This window comes from Schistocerca americana, chromosome 4 (genome assembly GCF_021461395.2).
Source record: "Schistocerca americana isolate TAMUIC-IGC-003095 chromosome 4, iqSchAmer2.1, whole genome shotgun sequence".
NCBI lineage: Eukaryota > Metazoa > Arthropoda > Insecta > Orthoptera > Acrididae > Schistocerca > Schistocerca americana.
This window is the reverse complement of record NC_060122.1, coordinates 711,258,042-711,282,865: the sequence shown is the minus strand read 5'-3', so window position 1 is coordinate 711,282,865 and position 24,824 is coordinate 711,258,042. Positions and strand designations below refer to the sequence as shown.

The following is a 24,824-nucleotide window of genomic DNA, read 5'->3' as shown; positions in this document are numbered from 1 at the left end:
CATTAAGAAATTCTTTTAATTTCCTTTTAAATGATATATGGCTATCTGTCAGAATTTTGATGCTATTAGGTAAGTGACCAAAGACTTTTGTGGCAGTATAATTTATCCCCTTCTGAGCCAATGTTAGATTTAACCTTGAGTAGTTGAAGATCATCCTTTCTCCTAGTGTTGTAGCCATGTACACTGCTATTACTTTTGAATTTGTTCGTATTGTTAATAACAAATTTCATAAGTATATATATATATATATATATATATATATATATATATATATATATATATATATATATATACACACACACGCACATATCCATCCACACATACAGACACAAGCAGACATATTTAAAGACTCTTTAAATATGTCTGCTTGTGTCTGTATGTGTGGATGGATATGTGCGTGTGTGCGAGTGTATACCTGTCCTTTTTTTCCCCCTAAGGTAAGTCTTTCCGCTCCCGGGATTGGAATGACTCCTTACCCTCTCCTTTAAAACCCACTTCCTTTCGTCTTCCCCTCTCCTTCCCTCTTTCCTGATGAGGCAACAGTTTGTTGCGAAAGCTTGAATTTTGTGTGTATGTTTGTGTTTGTTTTTGTGTCTATCGACCTGCCAGCACTTTTGTTTGGTAAGTCACCTCATCTTTGTTTTTATATATAATTTTTCCCACGTGGAATGTTTCCTTCTATTATATATATATATATATATATATATATATATATATATATATATATAGTGAGGCTACAGTGAAGATCTCTAGCTCTTTAAATAAGTGTCTGCGGGATGATCTTGCATGAGATCCAGAAGTTATTCTGACAACGCGCTTCTGTGCAATGTACACTCTTTTACTCAATGATGAGTTACCCTTAATATGATGTCATACGAAAGCAGAGAATGAAAATTGGTGTGGTAAGCTAATTTACTGAGATGTAAATCGCCAAAATTTGCAATGATCCCAATAGCATAAGTAGCTGAACAAACATTTCAGCAGATACTCAGTTCATCCCCTCATCAGTGCATACACCTAGAAATTTTGAATATTCTACCTTAGCTACAGATTTCCGATCAAAGTCTATATTTATTAATGGTGTCCATTACATTTACTGTGTGAGCTGTATCTACTGTGTTTTGTCAAAGTTTAATGAGAGCCCATTTGCAGAGAACCACTTACTGATTTTCTGAAAAACCTTGTTTACAATTTCACCAGTCAATTCTTGTCTGTTGGGTGTGATAGCTATACTTGTATCATTCGCAAAAAGTACCAGCTTTGCATCTTCGTGAATATAGAATGGCAAGTCAATTAATATGTATTAAGAACAGCAGTGGACCCAAGACCGAACCTTGCAGCAACCCATTCTTGATTGATCCCCAGTTAGAGACATCACCAGTTTTTTGCATATTATGTGAACCGCTTACTTCAACTTTCTGCACTCTTCCAGGTAGGTATGGTTTAAACCATTTGAGCACTGTCCCATTCATACCACAGTACTTCAGCTTATCTAGAAGTATTCCATGATTTACACAATCAAAAGCTTTTGAGAGATCTCTCAAAATCCCAACAGGCGACTTTTCGGTTACTCATAGCATGTAATATTTCATTTTACAATAATTTTGGATAAGGCAGTCAGAAGAGAGATTGGGCAGTAGTTGTTGACACCAGACATATCCCATTTTTTTATGTGGTGGTTGAACAGTGGCATAATCTGGGAAAATACCCTGCTTCAGAGAGCTATTACATATGTGGCTAAGAATCCCACTTATCTCTTGGGAACAAGTTTTTATTATCCTGCTGGAAATACCATCAATTCCATGTGAGCTTTTATTCTTGAGAGAGTTTATCATCTACCTAATTTCATAAGGAGAGGTGGATGGAATTTCAATTATATCAAATGGTGTGGGTAAGGCCTCTTCCATTAACTGCCTTGCTTCTTCTAATGAACATTTAGATCCTATTTTCTCTACAACATTTCAAAAATGATTATTCAAAATGTTTTCGACTTCTGGCTTGTTGTTTATCAAGTTTCCATTCACTTTGATGGTGATGCCGTCACCCTGTGTTCTTGGTTGCCCTGTCTCCCTTGTAATAATATTCCAAATTGTTTTGATTTTGTGATCAGAGGTATTGATCTCAGACATGATACACATGCTTCTGGACTTTTTAATAACCTTTCTTAACATAGCACAGTAGTTTTTATAATGTTTGGCTGTTTCTGGGTCATTATTCTTTCTTGTTGTTAGATACAGTTCCCTTTTGTGGTTACAAGATATTTTTATTCTTTTAGTAAGCCAAGGTTTTTTACATGATTTCTTATAATTAGATTTAACTACTTTCTTGGGAAACAGTTTTCAAATTCTCTTACAAGTGTATTATGAAATAAGTTATATTTTAAATTAGCATCGGGTTCCTTGTAGACCTCATCCCAGTGTAGCTGCTGAATATTTTATCTGAAATTTCTAATTGTTGAGTCATTAATTGAATGCACAACTTTGGAGGGTAGTTTTGAATTACTGAATGGAGCTGTCATATACTGTAACTAGCTGAGCATCATGATCAGAAAGGCCATTCTGAACAGGACAAGAATTTATTTTTTTAAACCTATCTTGGTCTATAAAAGTGGTTATCTATCAATGTGCTGCTGTCCTTTACTACCCGACTAGGGCAATTAATGACAGATGTTAAATTGAAACAAGCGAGAAAGACTTCCTGGTCATTCTTCCTATTACACTCTTTCAGTGAATCAACATTGAAGTCCCCACAAATAATAATTTGCTTTCTCCTATCTGACAGATAGCTCAACGCGGCATCCAAGATTTATAGGAATAAATGAAAGTTTCCTGAAGGGGACCTATATACTGTTAAAATTATAAAAAAGCTCTCCTTCAGTTTAAGTTGACAGGCACATGCTTCTATATGTTGCTCTAGACAAAACTTTTTTCTATCTAAGCTTTCTACACAGTGATAACTTTTGACACATGTGGCAACTCCTCCTCTCACCTTATTCTCTCTGCTCATATGTGCAGCTAGTTTATAATCACTGATATGTACCTTTTTCATATCAGACACAATGTGATGATGCTCAGACAGGCATAGTATATCTATTACATTATAAGAGTCAGTCATCTAAACAAACCAGGAGCTCATCTACTTTATTCTTCAATCCCAGAATATTTTAGTGAAAAATGGTAACATTATTTTTTACTTTACTTTTGTGAGAATCTACTTTTTTCTTTAATCCACCAATATTTTGGTTAAATATGGTAACATTATTATTTACTTTCTTGTTGTGAGAATTTTGTGAGTTTTGGACCTCTTTAGCACCTGCCTGCCTGAACTTCATTGGAAACTGAAATTAGTCTAAAAAAAAGAGGTACATCCACGAGTACTAGTGTCCCATCTTCGGGATTTCACTAACAACCCTGCCAGTTCACCCTTCCCTTCCCTTTCCTATTTGTTTTGGCTAATCATTTAAAGATACAGATTTTGGGAGCAAGGGCAACTTGATATGAAATGAAGATGTAATCTGTCATGGTATGTACTGTAAACATCAGCAAAGTGTCACAAAAGGAACAGTGATTTGAAAGTGGGAAAAAACTGAACAGATTTAGATTCTCAATTGCTCATATTTTTTAATCTGTAGCAGAGGAATTGTTTTCTAGCTATTCTCTACAGTAAGTTGCAAGTTAGGTATGCTATTAGTGGCAGTTAGTGTCTTCAATCAGTGGGAGACAACTTTTTTGGTATAGGATACACGTATATTGCAACTTCCATGCTCATCTATCAGTCAAATACAAAATTTCATCTATCAGTGCTAACCCTAGTCACCATGCCACTTAAAAATAAAGTAAAAATAATTGCCAGCAGCACAGTTAAAAATATTGCTATATTCATGTGGAGTAGTAAGAAATCGCTTGCTTTAGGCCAGTTGGCCTTCTGATAGAGCTGCTGGGGCATCAGGAGTGTGTAGAATAAAAGCAGATTTTTGATAAGGTGAGAGCTGAGTTAATGTTAGGCTTATCTTTCCTAATAAAAATATGTAAGTCAGTTTTCACCTCTCACCTGTAACCCCATGTTCAGTTATCCAGTCAGTAGTGCTTGATAATGATACCTTCCTAGTGCAGTTTCTGCTGTTATCAGAAGTGAAATGGTTTTGGTTTGATTCTTTGGGTTAGGAATTAATGTTGATTCAATCTGCAAGCGAAATTTTTAAGTGCTTTATTTTTGTTAAATTTATTGAATTTTGGATTGGGGTCTCAGTATTTTTTAATTTTGGAAGATTAGACCAAATATTTATTTCATTTTAACTATAGCAGAAGAAAGCTTGCATAATTCAGCAGAGTCGAAAGGAAAGTAGTGTTAACACCTTTGTGTGCATTCAGTGGATGGATATGGCAGTGTAGTCAAATTAGCCTGAGTTGTCAAATATTGTGCTGAACCACCAGGAAATTGTACATTATTCTGGAATTCTGTCATTCTGTGTTGTATACTGTGACCTCCATTAGTGTTCCAAAATATAAGAGGGCGGTTCAGAAAGTAACCTCCGATTGGTCACAGTGCGGGTTGTGGGGGGAGTAGCGACGCCATCTGTGCGTTCACGCACTCTACAGGTCAGTCGGAATCAAGCCGTGGTCGAGTGAACGTCGTACCTGCGCTAGTTTAGTTTTTGTGGCAGTTTGAAATGTGTGCTGCAATAGAAAACCCCGCCAAATGTGAAGTGCGTGCTGTCATAAGGTTTTTTACAGCCAAAGGATATTCTGCAGCAGCTATTCATCGTGAGCTTTGTGCCGTGTACGGACCAAGAGTTATGAGTGAAGGAGTTGTCCGTGAATGGGTACGTTTATTTAAAAGTGGACGAGAAAACGTTCATGATGAAGAGAGGAGTGGTAGACCATCATTGGTGACTGACGAACTCGTTCAAACAGTTGATGCAAAAGTTCGTGAAAATCGACGTTTCTCAATGTCGGAGTTGTCTACTGGTTTTCCACAGATTTCTAAGACACTCTTGTACGAGATAGTGACAGCAAGATTGGGTTACCTTAAGTTCTGTGCACGATGGGTGCCCAAAATTCTTACTGACCACCACAAAACTCAAAGAATGGCCTCTGCATTAGACTTTCTGTCACGTTATGAGGGCGAAGGAGAACCATTGTTAAACAGAATCGTGACCGGTGACGAAACCTGGCTTAAGTACGTGAACCCTGAGACAAAAGAACAATCAAAGACGTGGGCACATTCAAATTCGCCTACCAAACCAAGAAAAGCCTCGCAAGATTTTTCTGCCAGAAAACTGATGGCAACGGTGTTTTGGGATGCCAAAGGGGTGTTGTTGGTTGAATTCATGGAACGTGGTACGACCATTAATCAAGACGTGTACTGTGAAACAATAAAAAAGTTACGACGGGCTATACAGAACAAACGCCGTGGTATGCTGACTTCCGGTATCGTTTTTTTGCACGATAACGCCCGTCCTCACTCTGCTCGCAGAACAACGGCCCTTCTTGAGTCCTTCAAGTGGGACGTTATCAACCATCCACCTTACAGCCCAGACCTGGCGCCAAGTGATTATCACCTCTTCATGCATTTGAAGAAATAGCTCGGGTCACAGCGGTTTGATGATGACGAAGAGCTCAAAGATGCGGTCACAGGCTGGCTCCAGGCACAAGCGGGTGATTTTTATGCAGAAGGAATTTCAAAGCTTGTGAAGAGATACGATAAGTGCCTCAATCGCTATGGAGACTATGTAGAAAAATAGTGCAAAGATGTAGTTGTAAGATGTATGTATTAAAATATTTTTATTTAACTTGGTGTATTTTTTTAAATCAACCGGAGGTTACTTTCTGAACGGCCCTCGTATATTTAGTGATCATTCATAAAAGCTATTTATCTCTGTTCAGGTAAAATGTGAAGGGACACTCCATTCAACAACAACCCACTTTCACCAGGTGGTACATTGGAAGGAGCATATAAAACCACATTGAAATTGGGGGGGGGGGGGGCTATAATAGCCCAAAGTAACCACCAAATCGTCTCCACCCGCTTTCCTCAACCTAACAGTACATTCAGTGACAGGTGCTCTCTCAATGTCTGCAGTACGTGATTGTACTATTGATATGTCCATGTGGTAACTTAGCTGTTTACAAAAAGCATTAAAAAAATCAGAATAATACAAAAATGGTCAAATGATTTGTCTAAAGTGAGAAATAAAATAGAGAAAAATTAATGCGCCTTTGGATGATGCTGAAAATGATGTACAGCAATTTGAACAGTGAAGCAAAAATGCGCTTGGCATTGGTTGACAAAGTAGCAGGAACACACCTGTGTTAAATACGTAGAGTGAGCGATAAGCATTATCTGCAGCTTGATTGTAAATTGTCTGTACTATATGGCTCCATTTTATACTGTATTGTACCCTGATTTTTTTTAAATCATGAAACACGAGTGAGCAGGAACAACAATGTCAACAGCACTTGTAAGGAAAAAACACTCGCTTTACTGATGTTTGGAGTATTGTCTAGTGATAAATTGTTTATACTGAAAAATTGGTGCACTTTTTACACCATTGGGTATGGATTTTTTACACCATTGGGTATGGAAGATGGAAATTTGTTAAGGCCACACAACAGCAAACTGCATGTTATGCATAATCTGCTAGAAAAATATCCTCCGATACTCTAATAAAATTCTTTGCTTCGGATTTGCACATTGAGCTTTAAATTCTCAATCGGCACCTCATTTTCTGTGATTTCAACAATCATTCAGATGTGCATCAAATAATTCTCTAATACAGAAAATGTTTCTTCAGTCTATTTTAGTTCATATTTCGTTTCATAAAACATTTGGCTTTTTTGATTTTGATTTTGTTCAGGAAACATTAAATACAATATATAAATATTAATTGGTTTATTATTATTATAAATTCTGCTGGGCAACCGTAACTGAAAATGTTAGCAAAGCAGTAGGCAAACTAAGTAGTGCCAGAGCAGAGGACTTCTATGGTTTGTCAAACTTTGTCATAAAGAAGATATGAAGTCGTCATCTGTCCCCTCTAACCAGTCATTAACTGTAAATTACAGCAAGGTATTTTCCCTGACTGTTTGAAAATAGCAGTAACAATTCCCATATTTAAGAAAGGAGATAAATCAAATCCAAGTAACTATCTCCCTATCTCATTAATCCCAATAAGATCTAAAATAATCGAAGAATGTGTTCACCAACAAATTAATCACTATTTTGAGAGGAATTACCTGTTAAGTGACTCACAGTATGGATTCAGGTATAAACTATCCTCAGTTAAAGCAGTTGAAAATATTGTTTGTGATACATATGATGGCTTTGAAAACAAATTAATCTCCTGTACTACTCTCCTAGACCTGAGTAAAGCATTTGACATTGTATCTCATAGTACTTTGATCATGAAATTAAGACATTGAGCAAGACACCCTGAAATTATTAGAATCTTACTTAAGCAACAGAGTACAATTTGTTAGTGTAAATGGACAGCTGTCAAACCCACAAACCATACAAAGAGGTGTGCCACAGGGCTCCATACTTGGCCCTTCCTGTTTGTAGTGTATGTTAATGATATGCCACAGTATCTACTCTGTAAAACAGAGACAATACAACTTTTATCAATTCAGGACACACTCTTGAATCTGTACGAGAAAAAATCATATAATTGAAAAATCGGTTCATTGGTTTAGTGCAAACTCCCTATATGTAAATGAAACAAAAACTGAGGAAATATTCTTTAATTTGAAGGTATCAAACAAAGAGAGTAAGTGTGTTAAACTGTTAGGTTTGATGATTGACCAGAAACTTAGCTGGGATAAACATATCACATACGTCTGTTATAAACTTGCACATGCTATGTTCCTACTTTATGTGCTTAGGAATAATGTCAGCCAAAACTTACTGCAGCATTCATATTTTGCTTATATCCATCCCCATCTTTCATATGGTATTCTGCTCTGGGGAAATTCTCCCAATTCAATAGCAATTTTCAGATGGCAAAAAAAAAGCTCTTCAATGTATTGTAGGTTTATCTCCTAGGGATACATGCAGGGAACATGTCCAAAAACTTATGATAGTTCCTTGTATGTACATCTATTATTGCTTATTACACATAAAAGAAAACATAGCTCAATATCTCCTTAGGTCATCTGTCCACACCCATAATACAATATGAAACCACACAATTGATCTACCATACTTTAGATTGTCCAAGATACATAATAGTTACAAAAATGTAGCCCTCAAACTGTTTACTATGCTCCCTAAAATTGTACAAACAGTATCTAAAAATAAATTTAAGACAACATTGGGTCAATGGCTCAAAAGTAAATCATTTTACTCAGTTGACGAATACAAAGATGCAGCTCTCCATGCTACTTGATCCTGTGCAAGCTTCATCATCTCCCAGTACTTACTGCAACCTATATCCTTCTGAATCTGCTTAGTGTATTCATCTCTTGGTATCCCTCTACGATTTTTACCCTCCACGCTGCCCTCCAATGCTAAATTTGTGATCCCTTGATGCCTCAGAACATGTCGTACCAACCGGTCCCTTCTTCTTGCCAAGTTGTGCCCCAAACTCCTCCCCAATTCTATTCAATACCTCCTCATTAGTTATGTGATCTACCAATCTAATCTTCAGCATTCTTCTGTAGCACCACATTTCGAAAGCTTCTATTCTCTTCTTGTCCAAACTATTTATCGTCCATGTTTCACTTCCATACATGGCTACACTCCATACAAATACTTTCAGAAATGACTTCCTGAGACTTAAATCTATACTCGATGTTAACAAATTTCTCTTCTTCAGAAACTCTTTCCTTGCCATTGCTAGTCTACATTTTATATCCTCTCTGCTTCGAGCATCATCAGTTATTTTGTTCCCCAAATAACAAAACTCCTTTACTACTTTAAGTGTCTCATTTCCTAATCTAATTCCCTCAGCATCACCTGACTTAATTCGACTACATTCCATTATCCTCGTTTTGCTTTTGTTGGTGTTTGTCTTATATCCTCCTTTCAAGACACTGTCCATTCCGTTCAGCTGCTCTTCCAGGTCCTTTGCTGTCTCTGATAGAATTACAATGTCATGGGCAAACCTCAGAGTTTTTACTTCTTCGCCATGGATTTTAATACCTACTCCGAATTTTTCTTTTGTTTCCTTTACTGCTTGCTCAATATACAGATTTGCTGTTTGAACATAGAAAAATGTACCTCTGCCTGTAGTAGGACCTAAAGTTGGAAAAACAATATCTAACATATAGGCATACACCTATATCGAATGCTGTATATTTGTATCAATATTTTAGGATAATGACAGTGTTATCACCATGTATATGATAATGAAATAGTGTCATCAACATGAATACTCTCCGCTTAATATAAATTTATATAATGTTTTCTTTTTTATTGTGAAATTAACACTATATAAAATTCCAAATGTTTGCTATTGTACTACACTAACATTCATATGATTTATATGTACAAGTTATGAGTATATAACCATCTTTACACTGTAATTGAACTTATTGACAAATCCCATTGTATAAGAAAATACTCAACGGCTAATAAAGATTATTATTATTATTATTATTATTATTATTATTATTTGAAGAGTATGTAGATAAAGAGAAAGCAAGTGAGGGGTTGATTGAGATTTTAAATTTCAGTGTTCAACTTACGATTTTAAGGAGTCCTAGAGGATGTTTGTCTGTGGATTTTTCGTAATTACTCTTGTCAAGCAATTAAATCCCTTCCAGAATGAATTTTCACCCTAAGTAGTGTGTATGTTCTGAAACTTATATGCAGATTAAATGTGTGTGTGTTAGTGTCAAACCTTAGTTCTGTGACTTTATCAGGTTAGTGCTCTGCCAGCTGGGCAATTCAAGCAGTCCCTCACAGCTTTATTTATGCCGGTTCCTAATATCCTACCTCCCAAACTTACACTTTTTTTTTTTTTTTTTTTTTTTTTTTTTTTTCCAGGAGTGCTAGTCCCGCAAGGTATGCAGGAGAAATATTTAAGGTTTGGAACGTAGGAGATTAGGTACTGATGGAAGTAAAGCTGTGAGGGCACATCATGAGTTAGGCTTGTATAGCTCAGTTGGTAGAGCACTTGGCAACAAAAGGCAAAGGTCCCATGTTTGAGTCAGTCTCGCACAGTTTTAAATGGCTAGGAAGTTTTTAATTAAATACTTTTTTGCAGAATTAGACCAATGCTAATCCAGTTTGATACATCATTTGTCCATGCCCCATACATGATTTGGCTATGAAAATTTGGACATAAATCCATTGTTTAATTAACAGGATGTCTCAGGTATTTGACGATCAATCATTATATGTATTGGTCGGTAGGCTTTTGCCATTTAAATTAAGTGGGGAAGAGTTTTATCCAGGCATCAATTGGTAATGTGTGTCCTTGTGGTAATAAACAGATCTAGATTCAGTACACTTCAGCATTGTGCGCACAGCTTCTTAAGAGATATCATGGACCTTCATAAGAAACCTATTGCAGTCTTACTTGATGATATGGTAATTTTTATTGTTTTGTAAGTCTTCAGTGTGAGCTCAGTGCGAAGGTCAGGCTTAAAATGAGATTTAGGACTGTTGTCAGCAGATTACTGAAACTTTGTGAATGAAAGTTAAAAAAACACGTATTGATGCAAGATAGTGTGGAAGCAATTAAAATAATTTTAAATGGGTGTTACAGTGCTATCTTATGTTGCATCACAAATGGAAGAATAAAATAGTAACGGTTTATATTATCAGAAAAACAGACTGGTAAACTACTTCCTTATCGCTATAAGTGTGTTTTCCACGAGTTAAAGATGCAGTATTTAGTATGTAGAAAAAATATGAAGAAAGCCATGTGGATCATTATGTTGATAAACAATAATTCAACAACAGGGAAAGTAGTAGTGAACCTCAGTACAAAACCTATGTATAGCTGAAAAAGGCTTTTAAAAGTCTTAAGAACTTGGGCATGCAAATTTGAGGAAAATAATGCCCAATTTGGTAACTTAATAATCCAGAAGATTTAAATTTTTGAGAAAAGGTTATGTAGCAAAAATTCAGCAGTTTAGAAAAAGAAAATGATAGTGACTTGGGTGTAATGACCCTATCTATAACTGAGGAGATAAAAACATTTTTTCATAAGTGAATTTCATGTCTAACAATTCAGATGAAAAATAGTGTACTCTACTTTTGAGTTGCTAAATTTTACCTCAGTACAGTAATTGGATTCCTTTCTAACATTTTCTGTTACGGGTACTACACATTGAAAGTCTGTGAACAGCATATTATTAGTTTTTGAGAGGATTTTTTTTCCCCCAGCATCCTTTTCAGCATCAAAATTTTGGCATAAATCAGCATAAATAATCTCTACTTTCTATGACAATGTACATTTCTGACATGATCTCCAAAATATTTTAGTGTCTCATTGTTGCTGAACACACATCATGAACGGCAACAAATTCGGTCGATCTAATAATGTAGAAACATTTCATTACCTGCTGTTTCTTGGACAACCACTAAATGAGCCAAAACATTGTAACTGTGTTATTGAATGATGGTATGCAGGCACATGATGCCATAATGAAAGCATGTAAGTGAAGCAGTTGACTTGTACTGCAAATGGGAGAAATCCACTGACATTAAAAAAGGGCTAATGTTGTGGTCTGGGGCTTGGAAAAACATAAACGATGAGTGATTGTTTGCTTGCTGCCGTCGTGAGCATCTATTGAAAGTGTTTGAAAGACAATGAAACCATGAATAGGTGACAAGGTATTGGATGTGTGTCTCATCAGACGTCAGAGGCTTGCCTGTTCTGTGAAACAAGATACGTGGTGGTCTGTGGCTGATTTGTTGACCTAAGCAGACAAAAGTGTTTGGTGTAAACCATTCAGCACACATAATTGACTGTAGGGCTCAAAAGCTGTGCATTTCAATGTTGACTCAATGACATCATCACTTAAGATTACAGTCTGCACAGGATTAGAGAGATTGGATGTGGATCAATGGAACCATGTTGCCTGGTCAGACGAACAGAGTTACTTGTGACCAAGTCAGTGGTTGTGGCTGTATAGATGTTAGTCCCGGCAAACTATTGCTCAAAACATGCTATCTCCCATGAACGCAGCTCAGTGAGGGACATGAGCCTGACTTCCTTGAGGCATGTGGTATTAATTGAAAGTACCATAACTTCTGTAGACTGTGACATTGCTGACCATCTGCGTTCCTAGATGCTCGATGTCTTCTCTGATAGCAATGGCATGTTGTGGCAGGATAACTGCCTTTGTCACAAAGACAAAACTGTGCTATAGTTGTTTGAGTAGCACAATATTAAACTTGTGTTGGTATCATGACCACCAGATTTGCCTGATCTGTACCCAATGGAACGCATTTGAGATGTTATCGGGCACCAGTTCCACACCCACAAACCAACAATCCATAATTTTGTGACCTGTGCAAGACATCTGATACTGCATACTTCTGGAAATGTACCAAGAACTTGTTGAATTCATGCCATTCAGAATTACTGCTACACTACATTTGAAAGATGCATTAATGCCCCTAAAGAGGATATAAAAACACAATATATGTGGAAATTGCAACAGTCTGAAATAGCATAAACGAATCCAAACTTTTAACATTTAGACCAGTGTAATAGCACTAAATTTAGTTTTAATGGGAGGTAAGAATCAGCAGTAACATCTCATGTCTGATAAGAAACAGTGTCTTGCCATATTCAGAAATTGTTTTAGTAAAACAGAAGTAAGTACTGGTGTAAGTGTGTGCAATATTGGCGTGTTATTAAAGTTGAAAGGACAGTGTGTGGTGAGGTTCTGCAGTTTATGTATTATGAGGACACAGCAGTTCATTCAGAGCATACTACTACACAGAAATGGATGTGTTGAAACTAGTTCATACAAGAGTTGTGTACAGTTGAGAATACATACTTGAACTCGTATTGTGACAGCAGTATGGGATTATCATCCAGTTTTTTGCGTGGCTGTAATAGATCATACCGGTTCATCCACTGTGGATGGCAAAATTTGTTTAACCTTTGTAACAAACTGCATACTTTTACTATTATACCCCCAGCATGATAGAAACATTCACTGATAAGAAACACCCAAAGTGTGATTATTTTTGGCATTATTTAATAGAGCAGGTGTGTTTCTCATGTTAATTGAGGGCATGTGGAACAGAAGGCTACATCAGAAAATTTTAGTCTTGGGCATAGCCTCTTTCAGATTGTTCCTCAAGCTATATTTCAGCAGATTCATTTCTGCTCACATAAGCTTGGGAATTTGAATCATCTTCGAAGAAAGACAGGTACTGCATCCTGGGCCTAAACATTTACCAGAGCTGAGGTATGATTATTCATTATCACGCCTCCTACCGATATGCATTCAGGACGACTGTTCAAACTCATGTACAGCCATCCTGATTTAGGTTTTCTGTGGTTTTCCTAAATCATTTAAGGCAAATCTCAGAATGGTTCCTTTAAAAGGGCGCAGCCTGCTTCCTTCCCCATCCTTCCCTAATCCCACGGGACCGATGATCTCGCTGTTTGGTCCTCCTTTCCCAAATCAACCAACCAACCAACCAACCTACTCTTACCACTGTTGCTGCTCTGTATCAACGCCGTGTGGTTCTGTTTGCAGCACCTGTAGTCATTACTCAGTATTGATGATGTACAGTTCTGCCATTCTAATCACTTATGCACCATATTACTTATAAAAGTTTGTTTCTGACGAATCTGCCCTTCATCGTGTTGCAATTTTCACAGGTGATAGTGTAAGATCCAACAAATGTGTCTAAAGTTGATACGGGTACAAAATCAGTACACCATGCTCAATATTATTTTTAATCAGCCAATGTCATAGATCTGATTTTCAGTGATTAGCAGTCGTTGTGTACAGACAAGTGTAGCAAGAACATGTCGCACATTTGTCAGTAAGGACGACATAAACAGCAAAGCCACAAAAAACAGGATCAGTTGTTACTCGTGGATCAGCCTCAGTATTGTGGCATGAACTTGTCCAGTAATTAAATGCAGAATTGTCAAGAATGTGGTCAAATTATGTATCACTGTAAAAATTGGCCGTGTATTATATGTTAACGACATCAGTTTCTAATCATATGCCATTTTGTCAAAATGTTCACCAACAAATAAAATGTTGCCCTCGGATGGTTTTTGTCTGCCCTCGGATGGTTGTCTGTCAGTAGTTAATCATTGCAATAATATTGATAGCCTCTAATGCAGGGTATTGCACTTCAGTTTAGATCCAGCATAAATATAATACTTCTTATCTTAGTCACAGATGGATTGCAAAATAAGTAATTTTCCACATATGTCATATGTCTTTGCATATTTGTGACATGGATTCTATTGGTGCCTATGGTTGTAGATAAGAGAACGGAGCCAAACTACAAACTGTTGGTGTATATATTCCTCAGGATTGAACTTTATTTTTTCCGTGCTGGGACATCACTTCCATTCTCTCGTTGATGAAGCAGAATTAAACAATATTTGTTCTGTTTCACAGGTGAGCTATGAAGATCATTGGCAGAGATACTATGCTGACTGTGAACACTACTATTGATCAGTGCAATGATACACAGTGAGATAAAGTGAGTAACTGTTTCTTTCTGTATGCTGTGGCTGCTTTCTGCAATTTGTTGAAAAACATGTGATATGTTTAACTGTTAATAATGTGTACCTTGCACTCTTCCTTCCCTCTCTGCCACCTGTCTCCCCCCCCACTCCGTCCAAGGTGTTCTTGTCTGCTTGACACTAATTCGTAGAGGTGAATTAGTATACATGCCTTAATATAAATTATATTATGTGCTAAAAAACAAATTTTTTTCCCAAGAGTACTGTAAACATAGTTCTAAATTTGTTAAAGTTGTTAGTCGACCAAAATATTATTGCACCTGGGAGTGAAGGTGCTTTGGTCAGCTTATCGTGAGGTTTTGTCCTGTTGTTTCACCGTGGTAGGCTGAATCACTTGATTTATCCACAACTGTCCAGAAATCATACACAATATGACGTGTTTTCCTTATTAACAACTGTAGTTGTTTACTGTAACGTCACTGTTTTTCCAATAAAAGCCACTGGAGACAAAGTGCAATAATATCACATTACGGTAGTACTTGTTTAAAAATAACTCTACATTGGTAAATTGTTAATTCCAAGGTAATTTCACTAGTGTTGTGCATACAATTAAGGATACAGAGTTGGCCTCCTTAAATAACAGCCAGAGTTATTCTTTTGTTTCGACAGTGCTGACGCAAATGAAACACTAAATGTAAATATTGATCTGCGTGTTTTGTACACACTCAGAGGAGGACATGTTACTTACATGGAAATTGTTCTTTCAGTATTTTAGACTTGTGTCAAAGTGATTGCACAAATGCTCCTGCAAATACTACATGCTGTCCTTATATTAGAGAAGGAAAGTTGCTACTCACCATATAGCGAAGATGCCGAGTCGCAGTAGGCACAACAAAAATATTTGCACAGTTATATCTTTTTGTGTGCCTATCACGACTCAGCATCTCCGCTATATGGTGAGTAGCAGCTTTCCTTCTCTAATATAGTTAAATTACATCCTGGATTTTGTCTCAGGGTGGGTTCCGTAGAGGCCGCTCCGCCACCGACAATCTGGTGAGCCTGGAGTCGGCCATCCGTACTGCTTTTGCCCGCCGTCAGCACCTGGTCGCTGTCTTTTTCGACATGCGGAAGGCGTACGATATGACATGGCGTCATCACATTCTTTCTACGCTTCATGGATGGGGTCTTCGGGGTCCTCTGCCGATTTTTATCCGCAATTTTCTGTCGTGTCGTACCTTCCGCGTGCAAGTCGCGGCCTCGTATAGTTCCTCCCACGTCCAGGAGAACGGTGTGCCGCAGGGCTCTGTTTTAAGTGTCTGTCTGTTTTTAATAGCCATTAACGGGCTTGCTGCGGCCGTGGGAAATGCTGTCTCCGCTTCCCTGTATGCTGACGACTTCTGCGTTTATTACAGCTCTCCTGGCATTGCAGCTGTTGAACGTCAGCTACAGGGCGCTATCCGTAAGGCGCAGTCTTGGGCTGTAGCGCATGGGTTTCAGTTTTCGGCAGCCAAGACCCGCGTTATGCATTTCTGCCGGCGCCGCACAGTCCATCCTGAGCCGCGGCTTTATCTTGCCGACGAACTCCTTGCTGTGGTGGAGACCCACAGGTTTTTGGGGGTGGTTTTCGATGCCCGGTTGACTTGGCTGCCTCATATCCGGCAGCTTAAACAGACGTGTTGGCGGCATCTAAACGCTCTGAGATGCTTGAGCCACACCCGCTGGGGCGCCGACCGCTCTACCCTGTTGCGGCTCTACCAGGCGTTAATCCAGTCCCGTTTGGATTATGGGAGCCTGGCTTATGGCTCAGCATCCCCATCTGCGTTACGGGTGCTGGACCCAATTCTCCACAGCGGGATACGCCTTGCCACTGGTGCTTTCCGCACCAGCCCTGTGGACAGCGTACTAGTGGAGGCAGGTGTACCTCCACTGCGGGTACGACGCCAACAATTACTGGCTGCTTATGCTGCCCATGTTTTTAGTTTGCCCGGGCATCCAAATTACCGTGTCCTGTTCCCACAGTCGGTCGTCCATCTGCCGGACCGTCGGCCACGGTCGGGTTGTCCGATCGCCGTACGCGTCAAGGAGCTTCTCTGCCGGCTTCGGTTTTTCCCTGTTCCGCCTCCTTTCCAGGCGCCTCTGCGTACACCCCCGTGGTGTGTTCCTCGCCCTTGCCTTCGGCTCGACTTGGCACAGGGCTCGAAGGACTCGGTCCCTCCAGAGGCCTTCCGCCGCCGCTTTTATTCCATCCTTGCCACGTATCAGGGCTCTGGAATTGTTTACACCGACGGTTCGATGGTTGCTGGTCGTGTCGGGTATGCGCTCACTCTAGGGGACCATTCCGAACAAAGGTCCTTGGCGGCTGGCTGCAGCGTTTACACTGCTGAGCTAGTCGCCATCTTTCGAGCCCTAGAGTATATCCGCTCCTGCTCAGGTGAGTCCTTCGTGATCTGTAGCGATTCCCTGAGCAGTTTACGAGCACTCGACCAGTGTTTTCCTCGTTCCCGTCTGGTGATGGCTATCCACAAGTCCCTGCATACTCTTGCGCGTTGCGGCCGCTCTGCGGTCTTCGTGTGGACCCCAGGCCATGTTGGGATCCCCGGCAACGAGAATGTTGACCGGCTGGCGAAAGAGGCGACTAGTGCACCATCTCTAGCCGTTGGCCTCCCAGAGACAGATTTGCGAGCGTTCCTACGCCGCAAAATTCTGGACCTTTGGGACACTGAATGGCGCGCCCTGCCTTCACGCAACAAACTTCGGGCCATCAAGGGGGCTACCGGTGTGTGGCGCTCCTCCTTGCGGGTCTCTCGCAAGGAGTCTGTTGTCCTCTGCCGGCTGCGCATTGGGCACACTCGGCTTACGCACGGCCACTTATTGCGCCGTGAGGACGCGCCTCTTTGTCGCTGCGGCTCCGTTTTATCCGTGGTTCATGTTTTATTGGAGTGTCCGTTTTTAGCCGCGCTCAGGCAGTCGTTCACACTGCCTGACCCACTCTCTGCCCTTTTAACAGATGACTCGGCTATGGCTGACTTAGTTTTACGTTTTATTCGGGCAGGGGGTTTTTATTCTTTAATCTGAGTGTTTCTGTTTTTATCTTATTGTTTTGTGTTGATTCTGGCCTTTGGCCTCCGGTTTTAAACTGATTTTTTAATGTGTTTCAAGTGGTTGGCTTTTCCTTTTTTATTTCTCTGGTCGGCCAACCACCGTCACACTCTGTGTGCTTTTAGTTCGTTTTGTCTGGTCTTTGTCTCAGTTTCTCTTGTTCAGTGTCGTCTGTGCTCTATTCTGTTACTCGTTTTTTTTATTCTCTGTGGGTGTTTTTTTAGTACTTGGACAAAGGGACCGATGACCGTAGCAGTCTGGTCCCTTTAATCCCCCAAACCAACCAACCATCCTGGATTTTCCATTGTTTGATTTTTCATCCTGTCATTATTGAGATACATTTAATAAATATTCACCAGTGATTGTCCACCCCACCCCACCCTCTGCTTTTTGTAACATACATTTTTTGGTGTGACAAATGAAGTTTTATGATGGCCTCCACTGTACTACATGAAACATAATCATTTTGTGTCACAGTATGCATGTAATATCCCACACTTCAGGAACATTAAATCGGCTGTAAATTAATGCCGTGTCTGGAACAGATTTGGTAAATTTCATTACAGCCTCGAAATTCATTGGTGGGTACCGCTTTCAGCCCACCCCTGTGAAACGGCTCTGGTATATACAAGAAATAACAACAAACTTTCTTCACAGTAGTGCGCAATGTTGATGGTTTTCAAACACTGATTTTCTGATCTTTGCAGTAGTAGTAGTAGTAGTAGTAGTAGAAATGCGTAGTTTTCCTAAGAATCTTTTCGTGATAGATGTGGCAGTTTACACCTTGATTTTTAGAGGAAGAAAGACTGATACAAAAATATTTTTCTCAATTGAGATTTGAACTGAATATTACAGGTAGTTCCACACCAGCAGAAATGCTGGACCATTGTATTAACATGTTGCTGCAATAATGAGAACTGTCATTACTCCGGTGATAAAGATACAAAGCTCACAACTTGAAAAAGAAAACTTTACACATTGCTCCAGGAGGCATTGTCAGTATTAAAGGATATGAGAACAACAATCATTCAAAGCTAAAAAGTCTAGTAATAATGGGTTCTAAAATGTGTACCTTAAGAACTATGAGCATTACTTTTGTAGAAATGTATTTCACATTAGTGGAGATGAACTGCTCATAGCTCTTAAGGTACACGTTTTAGAGCTTGTATTAATAGATTTTTTGGTTCCAATGATTGTTACTGGCAGATATCCTCGAATATTGACCATTCCTTCTGGGACACCATATGTATGGAGTGACGTTCTAAAGTTTAATAATTAAATTTGCAATCCATGTTACATCTAGAATGTGAATTAGTTGGAACATACCACAGGTTTCACACAAGAATATAAAGTGAAGTTAGGTGAATAATTCAGTTTATTGGGAAATTGGTGTGCAATAAGAGTTGCCATATATTTCCCACTGTATTACTAAGTCTCAACTACATGAATTGTGGGAACAGTAAATTTCCATAATGGACCTATCTTAAGCATATTTGAAGATCTTGTGCTCTTAAGTGAACCTGCACTCTACTGAGAAATGATGCAACATGCTGAAGGAACACCAAAATAACTGTCGGAGTTTATTCCTGTTCTGTAGCTAGTGTACATGGCTGAAGCACAGCTAAGAATAAGAATAGGGTTTTAAAGCATATTGTTTGAATTGATTGTGCTCCATACAGTATTAATTCTATTTACAGTAGATATTTTTCCTGGAAATGCAGACAACAGTAAAGTACTCTGCCAAGTTGTCTGTAGAAGCAGATACTGAGTATAGATGAATTTATATTTCCTTCAGCAAAAGTGGTCTGATATTATTATGCTGGGTGAAAGGTGCACTTTGACTCCAAATATATCAGTAAGTCACCTCATAGTGGCAGTGTTTGTGTGTAGTGTTGGGTTGGATCATTTTCTGCGGATTACGAATGTTTCACGGATTAACTGGTAAGCTCAACACACTTCAGTGAACTTGCATATAGGGAATGCGATGATTCCATCAGTGTAACAATGACATTCTGAGGGATTAATAAGTTTTGATCAGGACTAGAATTTAGCACATTCCAGCAATGGTGTGAGAATACTAAATGTAGGGCTTAGGGTCAATCCATTTCTAATATTGCTCAACATTTTTTATTTTCTTGATTTTTTTTTTATCGTGAGTTCCCTATAGGCAGGCATTCACAAAACACTGTTTTAAAAATTTTTATAAATCATAGTTTTTTTTCTGGCAGCCGTTTTTACAACGGCGGTTGGGAAAATTTTAGTGGAAATCGACGTTTGAGGAAAGTTTAATTGCCATGTTATTTTAACAGATATCAGAATAATTCAAAAACCAGTGTGCTCAGCATGAAATGAACTTCAGGCATAATTTTTTAAATTTTTCTATCATGCGAGAGAGTCACTCAAACTCTTTGTAAAGACTCTGAAAAATTTATCAATCTTCACTTTTTAAGGCCTTGAATTTTCATGAAGGAAGAGAGACTCACTAATAATATGTTATCTCTGTGTTGTGTACTTACATAACTACCTCCAGTAGAAGTTGCAGTTCTGAGAATGCACTCCTGTTTTTTCTAGAGCTTTTCAAAAATGGCCAAAACCCTTCTGACGTCAATTTTTGCAGGTCAATATCTAAAAAGGGACTGAATGAAAACAAGTGAAAATTTTACAGAATGTTCTTGATTCTCATGGACATATCTCTCAAAAAAATTATGACAGACTCAACTACATTGAGAGTAATAGAGCAGCAAATTTCAGTAAAAACACTACCCCTTGTGCAGTGCAGTGCCAAGTCAGCAAACAAGGACTTGAAATTATTACAATTGAAATTATTGCAGTAGTTTGTATGTATGATAAGTGGTAGCTTGGAAAAATTGAAGAGAAAAGTGAAGATAATGATGTTTTAGTGCATTTCTTTCACCCTTCTGATCCAAGAACTGCCTTTCAACTTTCCAAAAATGACACTGCTTGGGTGCCTGCAAATAAAATAGTACGAAAGCTGACTCCACTGGAACTCACAACAGTGTCTGGTAGAACACACAACATAACTGATAAACTATGCAATGAAATATTGTGTTTGTTAAACTCCCTAATGAAAATGCAGCTGGCAAGTAGTTAAAACTGAAGTTTTAAATCTGTATACATGGAGAAACATTATTATGTATATACTGTATGCAAGTGTAGTACAACAAAGTACCGTTAATTTTAAGAATTAGAACTCTTGATAACTGCTATCTCTGTCCATTGTTATTTAAAAGTAGAAATATTTGATCATTTATTGTATGTAATGATTTAAACATCATTTGACTGATGTCAACTGTAATAATTTCAAGTACTTGTTTGCTAACTTGGCACTGCACTGCACAAGGGGTAGTGTTTTTACTGAAATTTGCTGCTCTATTACTCTCAATGTAGTTGAGTCTCAGTCATAATTTTTTTGAGAGATATGCCCATGAGAATCAAGAACATTCTGTAAAATTTTCACTTGTTTTCATTCAGTCCCTTTTTAGATATTGACCTGCAAAAATTGACGTCAGAAGGGTTTTGGCCCAATTTTGAAAAGCTCTAGAAAAAACAGGAGTGCATTCTCAGGACTGCAACTTTTACTGGAGGTAGTTACGTAAGTACACAACACAGAGATAACATATTATTAGGGAGTCTCTCTTCTTTCATGAAAATTGAAGGCCTTAGAAAGTGAAGTTTGATAAATTTTTCAGAGTCTTTACAGAAAGAGTTTGAGTGACTCTCTTGCATGATAGAGAAATTTTAAAAAAATATGCCTGAAGTTCATTTCATGCTGAGCACACTGGTTTCTGAATTATTCTGATATCTTTTAAAATAACATGGCAATTAAACTTTCCGCAAACATCGATTTCCACTAAAATTTGCCCAACCGCCATTGTAAAAACGGCTGCCAGAAAAAAACTGACTTATAAAAATTTTTAAAACAGTGTTTTGTGAATGTCTGTCTATAGGGAAGTCATGATTAAAAAAATCAAGAACATCAAAAATCTTGAGCAACATCGCCTGGGTGATTTGAAATGGATTGACCCCTTAGTAATCATGCCTGTGGCACTGCATTGCCATGCCTCTTGCAGTACTCTGTGCTGAGGATTTCCAGTGCACTGACAATTTCTCAGCCTTGTTTTCATTATGGGTTTTGGATTGGTACTGAGGGTTGGGATCATTTATTTAGAATATTACACATGTTTACAACAGTCTATAACAACACTACTGTCTCACACCATACTGCAAAGAAGCAGATTGTACCAAAATTACATGATAAACATTGAAATGTCATCTTTCAGATTTTCAACAAACTACTGTATAAAGTGTTGTGAAATGTCACCATAAGTATACATTGAATTGGCAACGAAGTAATTTAGGTAATTATGTGTTTTTGATTTAAAACTGTGTTAGTTCAGCAGCTGTGCAACAATCACAAATTGACCTCTTTATTTCATCAGGTTACAATGATAATCTAGTGCATGTCTCAAAACAGCTGCTGCTGCCAATCTCAAAAAAGGCCCGGTATACTGCAACTGCTGTGGCAGTGCACTGTAGCCAAAAGGTTAATAAGAACTGAACTGCTGTGTATAGTGTGTCCCACATAACTTTCCCATCTCTTTTGTTCCTGAAATAAAACACACATGAAAAATGTAATTGGCCAGGGATTCACCTATGTCAGAGACTCAAACAACGGGCAGGAATGAAAAATCCCAACAGGTAAACAAACATCACACCAAAACAGATATATTTTTGTAAAATGGCGTAGGTTTTTCCTCCCTACTGAGATGAAAGCTAGAGGTATGTGATGTCAAACTTTTTTTCACTGCACTAAATCTTATACTTCCTCAACAGTGCCACAGCTACTGCTGTAATGTGATTTGCTTTCACTGTCCTGAAGCCTGTTGTAGGCATTCTTAGATCTTTGCTGTCTTCATCATTTAAAAATCAACATTTTTCGGAAGGTATGAAGTTTAGGGCACTGAAAACAAATGTGCTCTCACGAACAGTACCTCTAGTTCCCTTTTCAGTAGAAAAAACATATGCTATTTTAAAACAAAGAAACCGATGTTTGTTTACATCGGTGGATTGTGCATTCCTGCCTATCTGTGAGGCCCTGACATAGGTGCATACCTAGCTAATCACATTAGGTGCATACCTAGCTAATCACATTTTTCACATTTTGTTCTGTTTCAGAAATATCAGGTGGCCTCGCTCCTAAAAATGTTTTTTTGTATATGTACTCTTATGCGATATGTGCAGGTGCAGTGTGTGCACGTGAATTTGTCAAGCGTCAAGAAAATATAACTAGTGGCACACTCAAATACTGAAGTAATCTGTATTCTTATCAACATGACTGTGCACTCTGTTGATTGACTCCCCAACAAGATCAAATTTCTTTTCCTCCCTCTCCTCTCCTTTTCTCTCCCCTCCCCTCCCCTCCCCTCCCCTCCCCTCCCCTCCTCATTTATGTATTTGGGATGTTGTTGTAGCTAACATTACAGCGTTACGTTTAGATGAAAGTATATAACAAGGGTAATACATAAACTGAGGTTATTCCTTTTATTTCTTTCAGGGCATTGACTGATTTGTGGTTGAAAATGACTGAGAAGAGCAAAGTGGTAAGACATCTTAACTATCTGAAAAGGAAATTTCTGTTTAGAAATTTATTCAGTTCACAGAGAGACAGTTGAGCTGTATCTTTGACAATTTGCATACCTCTTCAAAGTGTAGAACACTGTTTCCTCTACCCAGCAAAAACTTGTGGCTATGAAAACTGATAGTACTTTGTTTGTGATCATTTGTACTGGCTATACTGGAAGTATGCTAGTAAGTATGTACTAGACAGCTCAACAGTCTCTTTGTAATTTTAATAATTTTAATTTTTTTGCTGTGATACTGTATGAACTTGTTTTAAATTAACTAGAAAAGTAAATTTAGTGAACACTTTATCTAAACTGCAAACAGTTTGTTTTTTGCCAATCTTTTAAAACAAGTGTGCATCTCTAGTCGTTGACAGTAATCTGAAAATGATAGATGGTTATTCACCATACAGAGAAATGTTGAGTCTCGGTCTGTGATTCAGCATCTCCACTATACAGGGTGATTCAAAAAGAATACCACAACTTTAGGAATTTAAAACTCTGCAACGACAAAAGGCAGAGCTAAGCACTATCTGTCGGCGAATTAAGGGAGCTATAAAGTTTCATTTAGTTGTACATTTGTTCGCTTGAGGCGCTGTTGACTAGGCGTCAGCGTCAGTTGATGCTAAGATGGCACTTCGAAGGTGCTACTGTAACTGGACTACAGTATCTGGAGATGTTAGAGAATTGGCTGTTCCCTCAGCTCGAACAAGGAGGACAAGAATTCATATTTCAGCAGGATGGAGCGCCACCACATTGGCACTTATCTGTCGGTAACTACCTGAACGTCAACTACCCGAGGCGATGGATCGGCCGCCAGGCAGCCCATGACAGAGCAATTCATCACTGGCGTACAACAAGCCCTGATCGTACCCCCTGCGATATTATATTATATTTTTTTTTTTTTTTTTAATGGGGGTATGTTAAGGATATGGTGTTTCGGCCACCTCTCCCAGCCACCATTGATGATTTGAAAGGAGAAATAACAGCAGCTATCCAAACTGTTACGCCTGATATGCTACAGAGTGTGGAACGAGTTGGAGTATCGGGTTGATATTGCTCGAGTGTCTGGAGGGGGCCAAATTGAACATCTCTGAACTTGTTTTTGAGTGAAAAAAAACCTTTTTAAATACTCTTTGTAATGATGTATAACAGAAGGTTATATTATGTTTCTTTCATTAAATACACATTTTTAAAGTTGTGGTATTCTTTTTGAATCACCCTGTATAGTGAATAACAGTCTATCCTTTTCATAATATTGTCTTTATTCCATCCTGGATTTTTCATTATATAGTCGTTCATGTTAAAGTAATAAAAATTTACTCAGTATACCGCATAATAGTAAGTAGACCATACAGAAATACGTGAAGTGCAGTCTTGGTCTTTCTGAAGGAACTTGGAAAGAGGAATAAGTAAGCAGTAATTGTTAAACTTTTGTTATTTTGTCATGTGGGGTGTTGGAA

At 38.4% G+C, this 24,824-nt stretch overlaps 1 protein-coding gene across 1 annotated transcript in view; it reads left to right on the top strand.

The window, feature by feature from the left end:
* The window catches only part of LOC124613953 (hrp65 protein-like), a 163,854-nt gene that overhangs the window by 132,987 nt on the left and 6,043 nt on the right, over positions 1 to 24,824 (top strand). Inside the window, exons 11-12 of the transcript XR_006979662.1 lie at positions 14,553 to 14,637; positions 23,295 to 23,340. The gene's annotated coding sequence lies outside the window, so the exon portion shown is untranslated. The remainder of the gene's footprint in view (positions 1 to 14,552; positions 14,638 to 23,294; positions 23,341 to 24,824) is intronic.